At 42.5% G+C, this 17,177-nt stretch overlaps 1 protein-coding gene across 1 annotated transcript in view; it reads left to right on the top strand.

Annotated features, from left to right (window-relative positions):
* The first annotated feature begins 6 nt into the window (after window positions 1-6).
* The window catches only part of LOC115943808 (maestro heat-like repeat family member 5), a 30,523-nt gene continuing 13,352 nt past the window's right edge, over window positions 7-17,177 (top strand). The window contains exons 1-7 of the mRNA XM_081818918.1: window positions 7-1,821; window positions 2,267-2,425; window positions 2,790-2,881; window positions 13,934-14,033; window positions 14,259-14,303; window positions 15,127-15,270; window positions 16,504-16,547. The gene's annotated coding sequence lies outside the window, so the exon portion shown is untranslated. The remainder of the gene's footprint in view (window positions 1,822-2,266; window positions 2,426-2,789; window positions 2,882-13,933; window positions 14,034-14,258; window positions 14,304-15,126; window positions 15,271-16,503; window positions 16,548-17,177) is intronic.

Genomic DNA, 17,177 nt, shown 5'->3' with positions numbered 1-17,177 from the left:
CCCCACTCCAGCAACCCTCAGTTTGTTTCCTGCAATTAAGAATTCCTCATATCAGTGAGATCATATGATACATGTCTTTCTCTGTTTGACTTATTTCACTCAACATAATACCCTCCAGTTCCATCCACGTCGTTGCAAATGGACATGCTTGTCTTCTGATCAAGACTCCTGACCTGCCAGAGACTTCCAAAGTTGCTTCCATAATCTACCCACCTTCCTGATGATTCACTTGCTGCTGTAGGGGAATTTCTGTGCTCTGAAATCTTCAATCCCCACTCCCGCCCTAACACAGAGACTTGGCAGATTTCTTGTCTACCTGTTCTTTGTACACTCTAGGAAGCTCTCACCCTCCATCACTGGGAAGGTATATATTGAATGGGGTGGTAGGTGAGTTCTTGCCTTCTAGATGGAGGAGAATCACTTATGGACCAAAGCTGATTCTCAGAAGCTATGGGATTCATCTTGGGGATTAGCCTTAAAACAGTTAATCTTTCTCTTTCCAGAAGCCAGAGGGAGAACTGGAGGAGTTGTGTACTGAGGTCCTAATGGCTCTGGGGTTCCAGTCTCCAGGAATAGTCATCTTCAAGCTGTGTGACAGATGGCACAACAACCTACCCCCAAATTGCCTCCTGGCTGCAGTGGGGAGACTCATCCACTGCCAGGGTATAGTCTGAGTTAGTCTAAGAGGACAGGGCAGCAGAGGTGGAGACATTGTATGTGCTCTAGATTAGCTTTATACTCCTGATTTCTCTCATTGGACATCTCCACTTAGTTCAGTCATGGGTGTGTATGTGTAGGTGGGAGGGGGACAAACTAAGATCCCTACTGGGTTGCTGGGAACTCAGGAGGGAGTTCCTGGAGACCTAGAATGGCATAGTAGGACATACTAGGGCATGGGAGACCCACAGAGCTAGAAAGAAGACTCAAGGTGGAGAGAGAAGGCAGAGTAGAAAGCCTCCATTCAACAGTGGTGGGGAGGAGCAAGGAAGAAGCAAGGAGTGCTTTACTTAAGGGAACCTGCAGTGTTGAATTTGATTAGAGGCTTGGAAGGTAATAGAGTAGCAGGATGAGGCAGAAAATCACCATACAATCTCTGCCCTAGTGGCTGCTGGTGATGGTGGTGGCTCTCTTACCCACTCTGCTCCCCTCCCTCTATCACAAAGTGTGAAAAAACAATCAAGTCACTGGGCTAGTGACAGTGACCTGCCTTTTCTTTACTACTTGGAGCTGGGGGCAAAGAGAGTCTGGGGGGAGTAAGTTTGCCTTCTGGGCATTAGGTTCAAAATGACAAGGCATGACACAGCAAGCTCAGGGGACACAGCAACAGAAGTTGGAAACCTGTCTCTTGATCTAATCAGGGCAAATCTTTTCACATCCACCTCAGACAGCATAGCTCTTTATTTCCTAAGGGTCCTTGGAAGAGAGTGTTCATGTGTACCTTGTACTAATACGCTGCATTTGTATGCTGTGCTAACATCCATTACTGAGCTTAATCTTCTCAGCAACCCTGTGCAGTGGTCACATCAGGAACTGTACTCTCATTTAACAGCTGAAGAAGCTGAAACTCAGATAAATTTAGTAACTTGTTCCGGGTTGCCCAGACTCTGGAGGCAGTACTAGGATCAGAACCCAGGCCTCCTGGACTCCAGTCTATAAAGTTTCCTACCCTAAGGCTAGGATGCTCCCCTCCCTGGGATAGGGATGTCTTTCTTGTACTCTCCCTCTTAGGTGCAGCTTCCTACATTGGTGTTACATGGGAATATATCCCGTGCCTTCTGAGGATGGCCCAAACGGAGGATGACATGTTGGCAGTATGTCATGGTAAGGGTCAACAGGGTCTGGGGAAGACTCTGTTGGAATCACAGAGGGAGGAAAGAAGGGCAAATAAAGACACTGGTTGGGTCCCTCTGAGTAGGGATCCCAGAAGGCTGGGGAGGGACAGTAAATGGCTGAGAGCAGACCAGGTGTGAGCAGCTACTCTTCTCCCTCTGACTTCTTGGCCTGGATTTGGGCAAGGACCAAGCTTGATAGGGATGTTGTGGGTGTTGATAGCCTCAACCACTTTCCCTTCCTCTGCTGGCTGGACCAGGTGTGCTCACAAAGAAAAGATAGTTGGGGTGGTGGTAAATAGGTTGGTGTTTCCCAGCATAGGACCCTGGAAACATTTAGGGTTGGGGATGAGAGGACTGTGCCCATATGTGTGTATGTTTCCCTTTGTGGGAAGGGAAAGGTGATGGGTAGCTCAAACTCCCTGCATCCCTCACAGTGCTCAAAGGATTGGTCATCAGTGCCCAGAAACATCTGGATCTGGGCATTACAGATGTATATTATTTCAATATACATTACACAAGAGGAAGTGTCCTCCAAGGCTTATCTCACCCTCAGGCTTCTCTCCAATCATTGGTCCCTGAAGAGCAACAATGAGGTGAGAGTTGGAGATAGTGGGGTTGGATGGATGGCTGAAGGAGTGAGTCTTGAGCCAAAGATGGGGCATGTCTGTCTACTTACTGGTGGAAGGATAACTTAAATGGCTCTTCCAAAAGAGCAGAATGACTTTCCTTAGGCTCCTCTTCCCATTCTCCAGAAAAGGGTACTATCAGAAAACTCCACTGTCCAGCCACATATTTGTTAAATATGCAGTTAAGCAACTTAAATTTACTGATTACTAGCATTAGCCAGGCACTGTGCTAGGCCCTGAGGATACAAAGATGAATAAGGAAAAGCCCCGAAGGGATTGTCTTGTCTTCATCCTTGGCTGAGGCAAGTTTGTTTTGTCTCCTTGGGCACAGGTGGCAGAGCAAGCTCTGGTGATAATTGGCCATCTCTTCTTCCTCATGCCACCATCCGAACTCAAGAACCAAGTGAACCAGTTAACCCGATGGTTAGTGACTTTGATAGCTGTAAAAGTGACACCTTTCTACATTTCCCAGGTGATTGGAATGGGGTGAGAAGATAATTTTAACTAGTTTATTCTTTCCACATTTGTTGAGTAGTTAATGCTATGGTTAGCAAAGCATGGCCCACAGGCCAAATCCAGCCTGAAGCTTGTTTTTGTAAAATAAGGTTTTGTTGGAATTGCACCATGCACATTTGTTGAATTCATCTAACACCTTGAATCTCTCTGACTTTCCTGTCTCTGACCTCTAGACCCAGATTTAAATGGCTCATGAGAGTAGATCAAGCCCACCTGGATAATCTGTTTTAAGGTCAACTAGTGTGGGACCTTAGTTACGTCTGCAAAATCCCTTCCTATCAACACCTAGATTACTGCTTGATTGAATAACTGGGAAAAGGGGCCTGGAATTTGGGAGGCCATCACAGAATTCTGCCTAACTTAGAATTATTATACCAATGTTAGGTATTTTTAGGAACAGAGGACCCAGAACTGGAACCCAAAATTTCTGATTGTTGTTTCAGTCCTTCTTCCATTTCAATGGCCTTCCTCAAACCAAGTTCCCTCCAATTTTTGATGGGTATTTCACAAAAATGTGTTATTTAGCAAAATGGGTGGGAAATACTGAGTTAAAATTAGTATCTTAAATGTAGGACTTCTCAGGAACCTTCAATATGTAGGCTAGTCTTGTCCTCCAAGAAGCAAATACCAACATGGTATTCGAGGTGCAGGAGATTTATTGGAGGAACATCTGTGAGGGAAAACAGGGAGGGAGCCAGAGGAGGCTGGGAGCCATCAGACTGTGTTGTATGTCTGACCCTTGATAAGGAGAAGAGGAAAGAGGGAAGGAAGGGAAGGAGGGAAAAAGTGAGGAAGGTCTTAGATTACAGTGTAGTTCTAAAGAAGTTTCAGTATGGCCAACAGGGAGGCACTGAACCAAAGTCACCCATCAGAAAATGTGCCTGCCTTAGTGGACTTGCCATATTCATTCATTGGCTGGGAGAAACCTGTGGGAATCTGGCTTCAGTTTCAACACAGTGATGGATTTTAGAGCATGACAGCTGGAGATGCTGGTTAATTATGCATCTCAGAATAGGCATCTGAGGGGGCACCTGGGTGGCTCAGTCATTAAGTGTCTGCCTTCGGCTCAGGTCATGAATCCCAGGGTCCTGGGATTGAGCCCCACATCAGGCTCCCTGCTTGGCGGGAAGCCTGCTTCTCCCTCTCCCACTCCCCCTGTTTGTGTTCCCTCTCTCACTGTGTCTCTCTCTGTCAAATAAATAAAATCTTTAAAAAAAAAAAATAGGCATCCGAGAGGCATATTTTTCAGGGTTGGTAAATATGCTAATGTGCCTTTGTGAATTTCCAAGATGAGGATTTTTTTTTTTTTTTGAGTGCAACAATTATTAGCATCGAGTTTCCAGGGACTACAGTTTGCAGTCTACCATTACACTACCACCTCAAATGCATTTTCCTTGTTATATAAAGAGATGACCTTTCTCACATATGTACTCTGAGTTTTGCCCATTAGTGGACCACCCACACAATCTCTTGTTTAATCTCACTCCTGGCACATGTCTGAATGTTGCCTAGGGTAGGGTCAATGAATTTGGTACAAAGGTTTGCTCTGTGTAGTCAATTAGCCAGTTGGAGGATGAAATTTGTTTCCCAACTACTAGTCCGAAGATTGTTCAGGTGGATATTCCACCCCACATCTTGGCTGACAGTGGAAGTGTTTTGACTACTCCCTTTCCCCTTCTCCTTCCTCCTCCTCTCTCACTCCAGGACATGGTGATTGAGAATCAAGATATTTATCAGTCTGTAGTATAATTTTGTTTGGACATCAACCAGCACTAACCAGCTCTATTTAAGCAAACTGGCCCTAATGGGAATCCATCAGGTAGACCAAAGGAGAGGAAATGTTGAATATCCAAAATCCAGTGGAGGGATTTCTGCTTCTGGTAAAGATGGAGTAACTGAGGTCAGATTTACCCTCTTGCCTGAAACAACTAAAAAGCTGGACAAAATATATGAAATAATGGTTTTTAAAACACTGGACATCAGGCAACAAAGAACAGTGATTCCTGAGAGGCAGGAAAGAAATGAGGTGAGGCCTATTATTGCCCCAGCTAATTTTCTTAAGAAAATTAGGTCCAGGTCATAGCATAGGGAAAGAAAACCCAGGAAGAATCTAGTGGACTTTCTGAGTGGACAAGATGGCAGTGAGAATCCAGGGAGACCAAGGCAGCTAGAGTTTACAGAGCAGAATATTAAACAGTGCATGCATATGAGGAAACTGTCTCGGGTAAGGAAAAGAACAAAGAATTGAGAGAACTGTAGCCAGAACTCACACAGGGCCAGGAATAGTGCCTGTTCCCACCAACCAGCCTGAAAACTTTGTAATTCACAGGCATTGGGTAGAGTACGGAGAAGGTGGGGCAAAATTAAGAACAGGCTGAATGCTGTTCTGGTCTAACAAATCTTAAAAGCAAGACACCCCAAAATCAAACTATTTTCAAGTAACTGCGTCCCAGAAGAAATTCAAGAATATAAGAATACAGAAATATCCAGCACTCAATAAGGTAAATTCACAATGAGTGGCATTAAATAAAAAATCACCAGGCATGCAAAGATGCAAGAAACTATGATGTATAATAGGGAGAAAAATCAATCAAAACTGACCCAGAACTCACACAGATGTTAGAAATAGTAGACAAGGACACTAAAACAGGTATTATAACTGTATTCTCTAGGTTTGAAAGCTAGATTGGAAAAGAAAAGATTGATTAACTTGAAGACATAGCAATAAAAACTATACAAAATGAAACACTGAGATAAAAAGATAGAAGTAGAAGGAGGAGAAGGACAGAGAGGAGGAGGAGGAGGAGGAAGCTTCAGTGAGGTATGGACAACTTGAAGCAGCCTAATTTATGTGCCGTTGGAGTCCCACCAAAAAGGGGAAAGACAGAACATTTGAAGAAATAGTGTTTGAAAATTTTCCAAATCTGAAGAAAGTGATAAAGTCACAGTTCCAAGGCACTAAGTGAACCCCAAACACAAGAAATATTAAGAAAACCACACCAAACCATACCATAATCAAATTTCTCAAAACCAGTGAAAAAGAAAATCTTAAATGCAGAAAGTAAAAACAAAAAACAAACCAAACCAAACAATAAGAACAACATATTTCATACAGAGGAATAAAGATAAGGATAATAGCATATTTCTCATAGGAAACAATGCAAGTGATAACATAGTAGAATTCAAGGTACTGAAAGAAAAACACTATATCTGGGGCGCCTAGGTGGCGCAGTCTTTAAGTGTCTGCCTTTGGCTCAGGTCATGATTCCAGGTCCTGGGATCGAGCCCTGCATCGAGCCCTGCATCGAGCCCTGCATCGAGCCCTGCATCGGGCTCCCTGCTCGGCGGGAAGTCTGCTTCTCCCTCTCCCACTCCCCCTGCTTGTATTCCCTCTCTCTGTGTCTCTCTCTCTGTCAAATAAATAAATAAAATCTTTAAAAAAAAAAAAGAAAAACCCTATATCCTAGAATTCTGTGCTTAGTGGTAATATCTTTTGGAATGAGTGAAAAAAATATTTTCACACATAAAAAAACTGAAAGAATTCATCACCAGTAGACCCATATTATAAGAAATGTTAAAGGAAGTCCTTCAGGCAGAAGGAAAATGATACCAGATGGAAATATGGATTTATACAAAAGAATGAAGAAAATCAGAAACAGTAACTGTGTGAGTAAATATATTTTTTCTTATTTAAAAAATCTCTTTAAAAGGTAACTATTTAAACAAATATAACAATGTAGTGTGGAGTTTGTTACATGTAGAAGTAAAATATATGACAACAATAGCACAAAGTATAAGTATACGTATACTTAGTGTACATAAAGTAGTATAATATCACTTGAAGATTGACTGGGATAAGTTAAAAATGTATGCTATAGGGACGCCTAGGTGGCTCAATCGGTTAAGTGTCTACCTTCAGCTCAGGTCATGATCTCAGAGTCCTGAGATTGAGTCCCGTCTTAGGCTCCTTGCTCAGTGGGGAGCCTGCTTCTCCCTCTGCCTGCTGTTACCTCTGCTTGTGCGCTCTCTCTCTAACAAATAAATAAAATCTTTAAAAAAAAGTATGTTATAAACCCTGTAGCAACCACTAAAATAACAAAGAGTTACAGCTAACAGGCCAACAAAGGATATAAAATGGAATTATAAAAAATATTCAACTAATTTAAAAGTAGACAGAGATAGAGGGACAAGAGAACAAAGAATTGGGACTAGTAGGAAACAAGTAGCAAGATGATAATTTAAGCCTAACTATAATAAACAAACAAACAGATAATCATATTAGATGTAAATGGTCTAAATACCCCAATTAAAGGCAGAGAATGTCAGATGGATTAAAAAAGCAAGACCCACCTATATACTACCTATAGGAAATGCACTTAAAGATACAAATAGGTTAAAAATAAAAGGATAAATAAAAATATGCAGGCATACCTTGGAGATATTGCGCGTTTGGTTCTAGACTACTGCAATAAAATGAATATTGCAATAAAGCAAGTAAAAGGAATTTTTTGGTTTCCCAGTGCAAATAAAAGTTATATTTATACTATACTGTAGTATAGTGTGCAATAATATTTATCTGTAAGTACTTTAAAAATCCTTTATTGCTAAAAAAATACTAATCATCATTGGAGCCTTTAGTGAGTTATAATCACTGATCACAGATCACCATTGCAAATACAATAATAGTGAAAAAATTTCAAATATTACAAGAACTACAAAATGCGACACAGAAACAAAGTGAACAAATGCTGTTGGGAAAATGGTGCAGACAGACTTGCTTGATATAGGGTTGCCACAAACCTTAAATTTATAAAAAAAAAACATACCATCAGTGGGGCAGAATAAAGGGGAGCAATAAAACAAGGTATGCATGTACCATGTTAACATTTATGGAAAAAAAAGCTGTGTTTGCCGTATTCATATCAGATAAAGTAGATTGCAGAGCAAAGAATATCAAGTATAAAAAATGTCATTTCATAATGATGGAATTCTAAATGTTTATGTACCTCTTGTTATGTGTCTGTTACTATAACAGAGCTTCAACAATATATAAAGCAAAAACTAACAGAACTGCACAGAGAAATAGAAAAATCCAGAATTACACTCAGAGATTTCAACATCCCTCTTTCAACAATTGATAAAACAAGTAGATGATCAGAAAGTGTATATAAGATCTGAGCACTATCAAACAACTTGACCCAATTGGCACACAGATTGGAAAGGAAGTACACTTGTCTTTATTCACAAGCAACATGATCATCTGTATAAAAATATGAAATACTTAAGAATAAATCTGAAAAAAGTAGGTAATACTTGTACACTGGAAACTACTAATCATTGCTAAGGGAAATTAAAGAAGACTTAAGTAAATGGAAACATGCAGATGGACCAGAAGATTCAATATTGATAAGATACCAATTCTTCCCAAGTTGATCTAGATTCATTGCAATCCTTTTTTTTTAAGTCTCATTTTTAAGTAATCTCTACACTCAATATGAGGCTTGTACTCACAACCCCGGGATCCAGAGTCTCCCATGTTCCACTGACTGATCCAGCCAGGTGCCCCAGATTCGTTGCAATCCTAATCAAAATCCTAGCAGTCTTGTGGCACCTGGGTGGGTCAGTCAGTTAATCACCCCCGCATTTTGCTCCACGCTGGGTGTGGAGCCTACTTTAAAAAAAAAAAAAAAGAACCTAGCAGGTTTTATTTAATAGGAATTGACAAGCTGATTCTAAAACTCACATGGAAATGCAAAAGACCCAATACACCAAAACAGTTTAGAGAAAGAGTGACGACTTATAAAACGACAACAACGGAGACTGTAGTGCTGGTATTAAGACAGATGAACGGATAAATGGAACTGAATAGAGAGTCCAGAAATAGACCTACATTTTTACTGTCAATTGATTTTTTGGCAAAGGTGAAAAGGCAGTTCCTTGGAGAAAGGATAGTCTCTTCAACAAATGGTGCTGGAACATTTGGGTATCTATACACAAAAAGATAAACTTAAATCCATACCTCATACCATGTACAAAAATTAACTCAAAGTGGCTCATACTTAAATGTAAACCCTAAAACTATCAAAGTTCTAGATGAAAACAGGAAAAATTCATGTGAACTTGAGTTAGGCAAAGATGTCTTAGCTACAACACCAGAAACATGATCTATAAAAGAACAAAGGAATAAAGTGGACTTCATCAAAGTGAGTAACTTCTGTTCTTTGAAAGGTACTGTTAGAATGAAAAGACAGGCCTCAGACTGGAAGAAAATAATTGCAAATCACATACACATCCAGAATATATAAAGAACTCTCAAAACCCAATAAAAACAATTTAAAAAGTGGACCAAAAAAATTGAATAGCTGCTTCACCAAAGAAGATATGAGGATGGCAAGTCGGCACAGGAAAAGTTGCTCAACGTTGCATAGACGTGAGGGAATTTAAAATCACCATGAGATGCCACTACACATCTGTTAGAATGTAAACTGGCAAACTACTTTGGAAAACAGTTTGGCGGTTTCTTAAAAAGGAAGTGACAGGTCTATAATGACAGAAAGCAGATAAGTGTTTGCCTGGGGAAAGGAAAGGTGCTGGGAAGGAGGAATTACAAAGACACAAGAGGAAACTTGAGGTGTACTGGATATGTTCAGTATGTTAATTGTGGTGGTTTCATGAGTGTATACATTTATCAAAACTTATTGAATTGTACACTTTAAATATATACAGTTTTTTGTATGTCAATTAGATATCAATAAACCCGTTTTAAGAAAATCAAATGGAGTGTTTATACATGTGAAAACTAAGGTTATTTGTAGAACTCTCATATACCAGTGATAAGAAGAACCCACAAAATAATAGAATCCACCAGGTAGAGAGTAGAAATATAGGCTTTTAGACTTAGTTTTCAGAATTTTGAAAGTCATAGAACCGTAGAACCAGTTCTTGCTTTGGCTATGATTAATTTACCCTGCTCCTTTGAAGTCAGCCAATACTTGAAATGTTGAATTGCCCTGAAGATTTCTGTGGAATAATGAGATTATTTGAAAGTAAGTGTAGCTTACTGGGCAAGGTGGAAGGGCAGGTCATGGCTGTATTTAGCTATGAAAGAACTAGACCCTGAGCCTTTTTTGGAAAGGTCCAAGAGGGCAGTGTGAAACTATGATGACTTGGCCCATCCTTGAAGAGAAGATGTGAGGACAGAGGATTTCTCCTGAGGCTGTGGAAATTCTAACTTATGCTTACTTTGTCCTTATGCACACAGTGTATCTGCCAACTTATGAATGCTCTGGCTCTTAGTGGCTGTGGAGGTATAAACTTGGAATCCCAGTTTTATTATATATTTTTTGTGTATTATATATTTTTATATATTTATTATATATTTAAATATATTATTATATATATTATATATTATATATAATATATTATTATAATATATTTATATATATTATATATTTTATATATTTATTATATTTTTAAATATATTATATATTTTTATTATATATTATTTTATAATATTAAAAAATATTATAAGTATACTGTTCAATCAGGTGAGTGCTATGGGACTAGAAGCATCTTGGGCTTGCTTTTTCTCTCTTCTTTGGAGGTGATGGCTATTGCAGCCCAGGTCACAACCTCCATAAATGCAGGTGTCTTTCACATGGTGACCTTAGCCATACAGATCTCAGGTTTCCCTGGAACAGGTAAATGCCCAGATTCTGGGCATAGACTCGGATATTCTCCATGAGGTAAATTGGGTACATTCTGTGTGTTTCTTGAAGGTCACAGACCTTTGTTGCTCCCCCTAATTTCTGGTTAAAGGGCAGGAGGTTCAAAGCACTCCATCATGTCTGTGGAAATGTCAGGCCCTCTGTGTTGCAGCCTAGAGTAGGAAGAAGATAACTGAACATTTTGCAAAAAGGTGTTAACTTCTGTATGTTTAATTTGCTTGCCACTGGGAGCTGGGAATGTGGATTCCTGGGTTTTATTTTCCTATTCTCCTTTATTACTAAACACCACACTTTCCATGGATGCGTGCCTTGGTTCCTCCATCCACACCCATGGCCCCTAGTTTCAGTCCTCCCAGGCCTGATGGCCTTGGTCTCCCCACAGCTGAATGAAACAGTCAAGGACTCAGATCCTCACTCTGCATGGAACCACAGCCTTGCCCTGAAGGCTTTCTACATCCTGAGTAAGTTAACACAGTTCCCTAACCCCAGGTATTTGTGTGGGTGGGCAGTCAGAATAACTTTTGTGTCTCCCTGGACTGGAGCAGGGACCTAGGTTCCCATAAGGGTCTTCCATTCTTCTAGACAAGATGCAAAGTAATCCATGTGAGCTTTGCTTGAAATTCAAGGAATCTTGAGGGGCAAAGACATAGCTCCACTCCCTTCACCTGAAGTTGGCTTCCCTTTCTCCTTCAATGAATCCCAGCTTAGAAAGGTGATCTTGTCATTACAACACTGATGATCATGCGAGGTGTGCTAACCTATGGGAGGGCACATGGTGGGGCAGTGGAGGGAAAGGGCCCAGCTCAGGGAAAGCATCTAGCCACATGCTTGGCACATGGGGCTAGATGCTTTTCCTCCTTCTTTTCTCCAACCTAAAGGGCCCTAACTTATCTGGTTCATGGCATCATGGTTTGCTATAAGCATGATTTACTTCTACTTACCACTTGCTAGTTAAACATACCATGATTCCCTTGTATTTGCACCCTTCTGATAGCCAAGTTATACAATGATCAGGTGGTATTCTTAATACAAAAGAACATGCAAGCCAGTGATCCAGACAAGATAGTATCAGCCCTTCAAGTTTTCATGGATGTGTTCCAGGAAGATGAGTGGGAATTGGCCTGGTGTTGGGGATATTCTTTCCTATGAGAGCTCTTTTCTCTGGAAGACAGTCCCATGTGTAAGTTAAAGGCACAGTTTTAAACTTAATGTAAACTCAAAGTAAACTCAATAGGTTTAAATCTGGGCAGATTGCTTTTAGTCTGTGCCTCTGTTTCCTCACCTTAAAGTGGTGGTAATATTAGTACCTACCTTTAGGGTTTTTTTACTGAAGATTAGATGAGAAAATATATGTGAGGTGCTTAGACCATTTCCCAATATGCAGTCAGTTTTATAGTCATTTAGTCTGTGATTTTTTTTAATTTATTTTTTCTTTCTTTCTTTTTTTTTATATTCTTATGTTAATCCCCATACATTACATCATTAGTTTTAGATGAAGTGTTCCATGATTCATTGTTTGTGCATAACACCCAGTGCTCCATGCAGAATGTGCCCTCCTCAATAGTCTGTGATTATTATCTTGGGGAATAAGCTTCAACTCCAATCAAGTGTTTGCCAAACCTTCGCTGTATGTCTAGCACAGTGCAAGGCACTGCAAATAGACACTTAAATAAGACATAGTCCCCGCTCTCAAAGAGTTCACTATTGAGTTGGGATTATAAGGCTGTCCAGACAGTGAAACAATGCAAGATAATATGTGAAAAGTTGTTTAAATGTGAGCATGGTTATGTGCAATAGGAATATGGAGAAGGGGTCATTCGGGAGATGGGTTGGGCTCTGTGTAGGAGATGTACTGAGAGCAGGGAAGGAGATTGTAATGGTGAGTTAGGAGAGGGAATTCACATAAAGAAGAGCAGTTGTCATAGTTTTAAAGGTTGAGATGTATGGGGCGGGGGGTACTGTTTGACCGGGGAGGTGGGCAATCATAGGAGACTGGAAAGAGCTGGGACTCCAATGCCAGCTTAAGGAAAAGTTTTCTGTCACTCTTCAGTCTGGTTTGAAGCAGAGGGATGGTGGAGATAATCTTTGGGAGCTCTATCTGGCCCTTGAAGACCAGAACAGTACCTGGAATTCCTCCCACCTGTCTGTCTTCTTGTGCCTCCCAATACAACAGAGGAGGAGGAAGGAAACTGATCCCCAGCTGCATGTCTGTCTTTTCTCTAGCACCCCAGACACAGCAACTAAAGAATGAGGGGATGCATTCAGTCATAATCATGATTCAGGAGGATCTCAAACCAGTGAGCAGAAAGGCTGAATGTTTGGGCTGGGAGGGCAATTGCTTTCTTGAGACCTTGAAGTTGTGTAAAATGGAGAGGGGGAGGCTGTTCGTGGATGAGGAGAGAGGTAAGACACCCCCTTACCAAGACCCTCCTGGCCTCAGACTCTGCCCATGGGTTACATTTGGGCTCTTCAGAGCCTGAGAAGGATTTGAGAAGTGAACAGGTGGTTCCTACCTATTTTCTGAGCCTTGTCAGTGGGGACACAGAGCTCTAAAGAATGCTAATTCTGCCCCCTAAAAATTCAGTTTATTTGGGGAGAGAAGACCTCAAACATCATATCTAGCATAGGGTCTGAGAAGCCATATTTTTAACAAGCTCTGCCAGAATTGGAGGCAGCAGAGACTGCTCCCAGGTCTGAATCATGCAAGACAGGGAGCAGAAGAGCAGCAGTTTAGGGTGCCAGGTGGACAACAATGGCACCATCCCTAAAAACAAAGTCCTAAATCTTCAGAAGGTTGATGGAGAGACTGGGATCTTGAGAGCTGGACCCTCAGGACTTATGGGATTCATTCCTGTCTTTCCCTATGAAGGCCAGAACATGGGACTTTTCCTGGACTCTGATTTCTCCCTACCCAACACTTCTGTCAATTTCTTATCTTATATAAGGTGTGGGCAAGCTAAGTGCTTACAGTTCTTCAGGAGAAGGGTAGGAACTTAAATGGGCTAGAACTTCAGGGTGGAGTAGGGTGGTCAGGTTCAGTGGCTGGTTGTCTGTCATCACCTGGAGACCAGGGAAGAGTCACACTGGGCTTGAAGTTGGGAGATCTGAGTCCCTTGAAGACACCCCTCACCTGCTCTGGTCCTTTGTGTTCTCACCTGGAACATGAAGTGTCATACTGATGTGTTTTCCTATCTTGTCATGTGATGGTCTGTGACCCCCCCCCCCCCCACAGGTGCGGAAGGCCCTCCTGAACTTCATTGAGATGCTGGGCCAGCATGACTACTTGGCCATGCCCCAGGGGAATGTCATCATCAACTATGTCATCAAGCTCAGTGAGTCTGCCTGCTCAGTGAGCAGGGGCCAGGCAGGGAGGGGACTGAGGGTGGGAGCAAAAGAAGGGCAGGTTTGGGAGTAGAAGGGAAAGAAGAAGAGGGCATGGTTGGCACAGTGGGAAGGGGCTTTGGTGTCTAAAATTCTGAGCAGTGAGCCAGGGGAGGCCTTGAACCAGAAGACTCAGCATTGGTTTCAGATTTAAATCTTTTCCTTTCTTATTCCAGAATGAAGAGGACATCCAACTAATGTGTTCCAAAATCCTACAGATGGTACAAGCAGCTAGGGTCAAAGAGACTTCTTCATCTCCTCCTCCCCTGGCTGCCCAGATCACTACCCTGACCCCCAGATTGCATTCTCTCTGCCTACTCCCTACCCCCCACTCCATCTAACCTAACCCCTTGTACTGTCCCTTCCACCATCCCCACCTCTATCTGTTCCCACTTGAGTGCCTGGGGCTCCTCTGAGAAATGGCTCAGTGGAGCAGAGGATCACTGGATGGTAAACCTGGAGGCCTGAGACTGGGTCCTGCTCAGCCAGTTTTTGGCTAGAAAATCTAGAGTAAATTACTCTCCAGGCTACAGTTTCTCCTGTAAAAAAGTGGGTGATTATCCACCCTGCCTGCTCTTAGCAACCTCCAAGGATTCCTGGAGACTCCTATGAGTTGTTGTGTGGGTCAGAGTTGAGTCAGGGGCCATGGGAAGAAAAGGACAGCTGTGATTTACTCTTCTTCCCAGAGACCCCTTCTCCCTCCCAGCAAGCTGTCTCCTGACTGCTAACATGTCTTCTGCCCCTGGAATGTTCCCCAGTGAAGGCGATTACAAGTCACACAATTCCAAATTTCAAGAAGCCCCTCTATTTAATCAAGTCCTTCCTGCTGTAATTTTAATCAGGACCTTGGTTATGGTTTACCAATATGCAGTGGAAAGGGAGAGAGGGTGAAAGGGAAGGGGGACTATGAATGGGATGGGGGTCTGTGTATACAGGTCTCAAATGCCCCTCCAAGAAAGAAAGACAAAGCCATAGGGTTGAAGAACTTATGATTGGGGCTGATTTGGAGCTTGACATCGAATCCCTTGCCACATCTTCTGCCAGGTGTCCTTGCCCAAACTGATCACCTTGACGTGCCAGCCCAGCAACACCTTGGCCTTCGTGCTGCTGAGTAAGACAGCCACAGACATGGCTCTGAAGGCCCGGTCCCTGGGCAGGTCCCCTACCTTAGCAGCTTTCACCTCAGCCGTAAGTACACGGGATGGGGCGGGGGGGAGATTGTGGAGAGGGGGCAGCTGTGAAAGCACAGGCTGCCCCAGGCAGGAGGGTAGGGTGGGACAGGGACTGAGACTCTGAAGGGGTCATGGGTATGGGGAGAGGGTGCAGATCTGCTGTTGTGGGGGGTCGTGGCTGTGAGCCTGGGCCAGGACGTAAGAGGAAGACAAAGGGTTAGGACAGCAGCTTGATGCCATTTGGCCCTTCATATGAATGAAAAGGGGATTCTTCTGGAAGAGAGGCAACCCCCCACACAGATCCTTCTTGCCTTTATTCCTCGTCTTAAAACACTGGAGTAGAGATGTGAGAACTTCGTTGTTAATTACAAAGTAATGTGTACACAGACATTCCTGACCCTTAGTTCTTCCTTTGCCCTGACTCTGAGCCTCACTCTGTACTCACCCCACCCCTGACTGCTAGTTCCAGAGGGAGTCAGAATTGAGGTGAGGATATCTGTTTGGCACATTACTTGGGGTGTGTGTGTGTTTGTGTGTTTGGAAAATAAGTATTCTTTGTTACGGTTTTAAAGGAGGAAAGTTAGCAAATGACTTTCCCAGTGTTGAGACTTCTGATTATAATCAATGTGAACAATAGACATTTAAAAGATGGACTTAGGGTTTTCAAATATGAAAAGCTACATTTAATAAAATGTGTACAACTTCTCAGAATAGTGGGAGATGCTTTCAAGGTATAAACTAATAGAATGCACTCATGAGTAGTGACCATTTACCATGCTTTGGCTGGACAATGCCTTTCTTCCCTAGTCTGTCTATTTAATTTTTTTTTTATTGTGGTATAGGTGACATACAATGTTATGTTAATTTCAGGTGGGGGCACCTGGGTGGCTCAGTCAGTTAAGTGTCTGCCTTTGGCCCAGTTCATGATTCTCAGGATCCTGGGATCGAGCCCCTCATTGGGCTCCCTGCTCAGCAGGAAGCCTGTTTCTCCCTCTCTCACTCCCCCTGCTTGTGTTCCCTCTCTCGATGTCTCTCTCTCTGCCATAAATAAATAAATAATCTTAAAAAAAAAACAACAACACAAAATGTTGTAATCCCCATGGCAATGGCACCAATAATCGCTCTCCACTTTGCTTTTTCTCCTCCCTTGAAGAATGGGTAGTGGGCTGCTGGTGGGAGAGGGGCCTGAAGGTTGGGCATCCTGGAGCTGGCACTGACTCTGTCCTCTTTTATCCTCTCTTTAACTTAGCTACCCAGTTCATCTCCCCACAGAAACTCCTGACCCATCTTGTGGTAAGGATGAATACTATCCATCCATCCATCCATCCATCCCCACATTCCACAAATAGTTGAGTACTACTCTATTCCAGGCATTGTGCTGGGCATGGAATAAGGGGTAGGGCCAAAGATCACAGGTGCTTTGGGGAGAGGTGATCAAACAGCTTGGAGGAGGGAACTGGGAGCATAGTTCTGGGAGCTGAAGGTGGGGAAGGGGTGAGGGTTGGGGAAGGCCTGGCCTGTCTCCTATGTGGCCTTATAGTGAGCTGTTCTCTGTTGATCTTGGACAAGTCCACATGCCTTTTTGGATCTCATTTTTTCAGCAAGAATGTTTTGAGTTTCTCTATGTACCCAGACATTATGTTCTAGACATTATGAACACTTGGAAAGACAAGGTATGGAACTGCCCTTGAAGTGTTCACAGTCTTAGTGGGAAGGATAAGCCTGGGAATAACCACCCATAATGCAGTGTGATAAATGTTAGTAGAGGAATACACAAGTTGCAATGGGATCTAAGAAGAACAAGGGGCTGACTTGGTCTCCAGGAATCAGAGGAGGCAACGTTTTGAGAGCATCTTGCAGAACATGTAGGAGTTCACAGGTGGAAAAGAATGGGAAAAGGCTAAGCTTCAGCTCTACCATTCT

Source organism: Leptonychotes weddellii, chromosome 5 (genome assembly GCF_054177405.1).
Source record: "Leptonychotes weddellii isolate Sample4059 chromosome 5, ASM5417740v2, whole genome shotgun sequence".
Taxonomy (NCBI): domain Eukaryota; kingdom Metazoa; phylum Chordata; class Mammalia; order Carnivora; family Phocidae; genus Leptonychotes; species Leptonychotes weddellii.
This window is presented reverse-complemented; position numbering and strand designations above follow the sequence as displayed.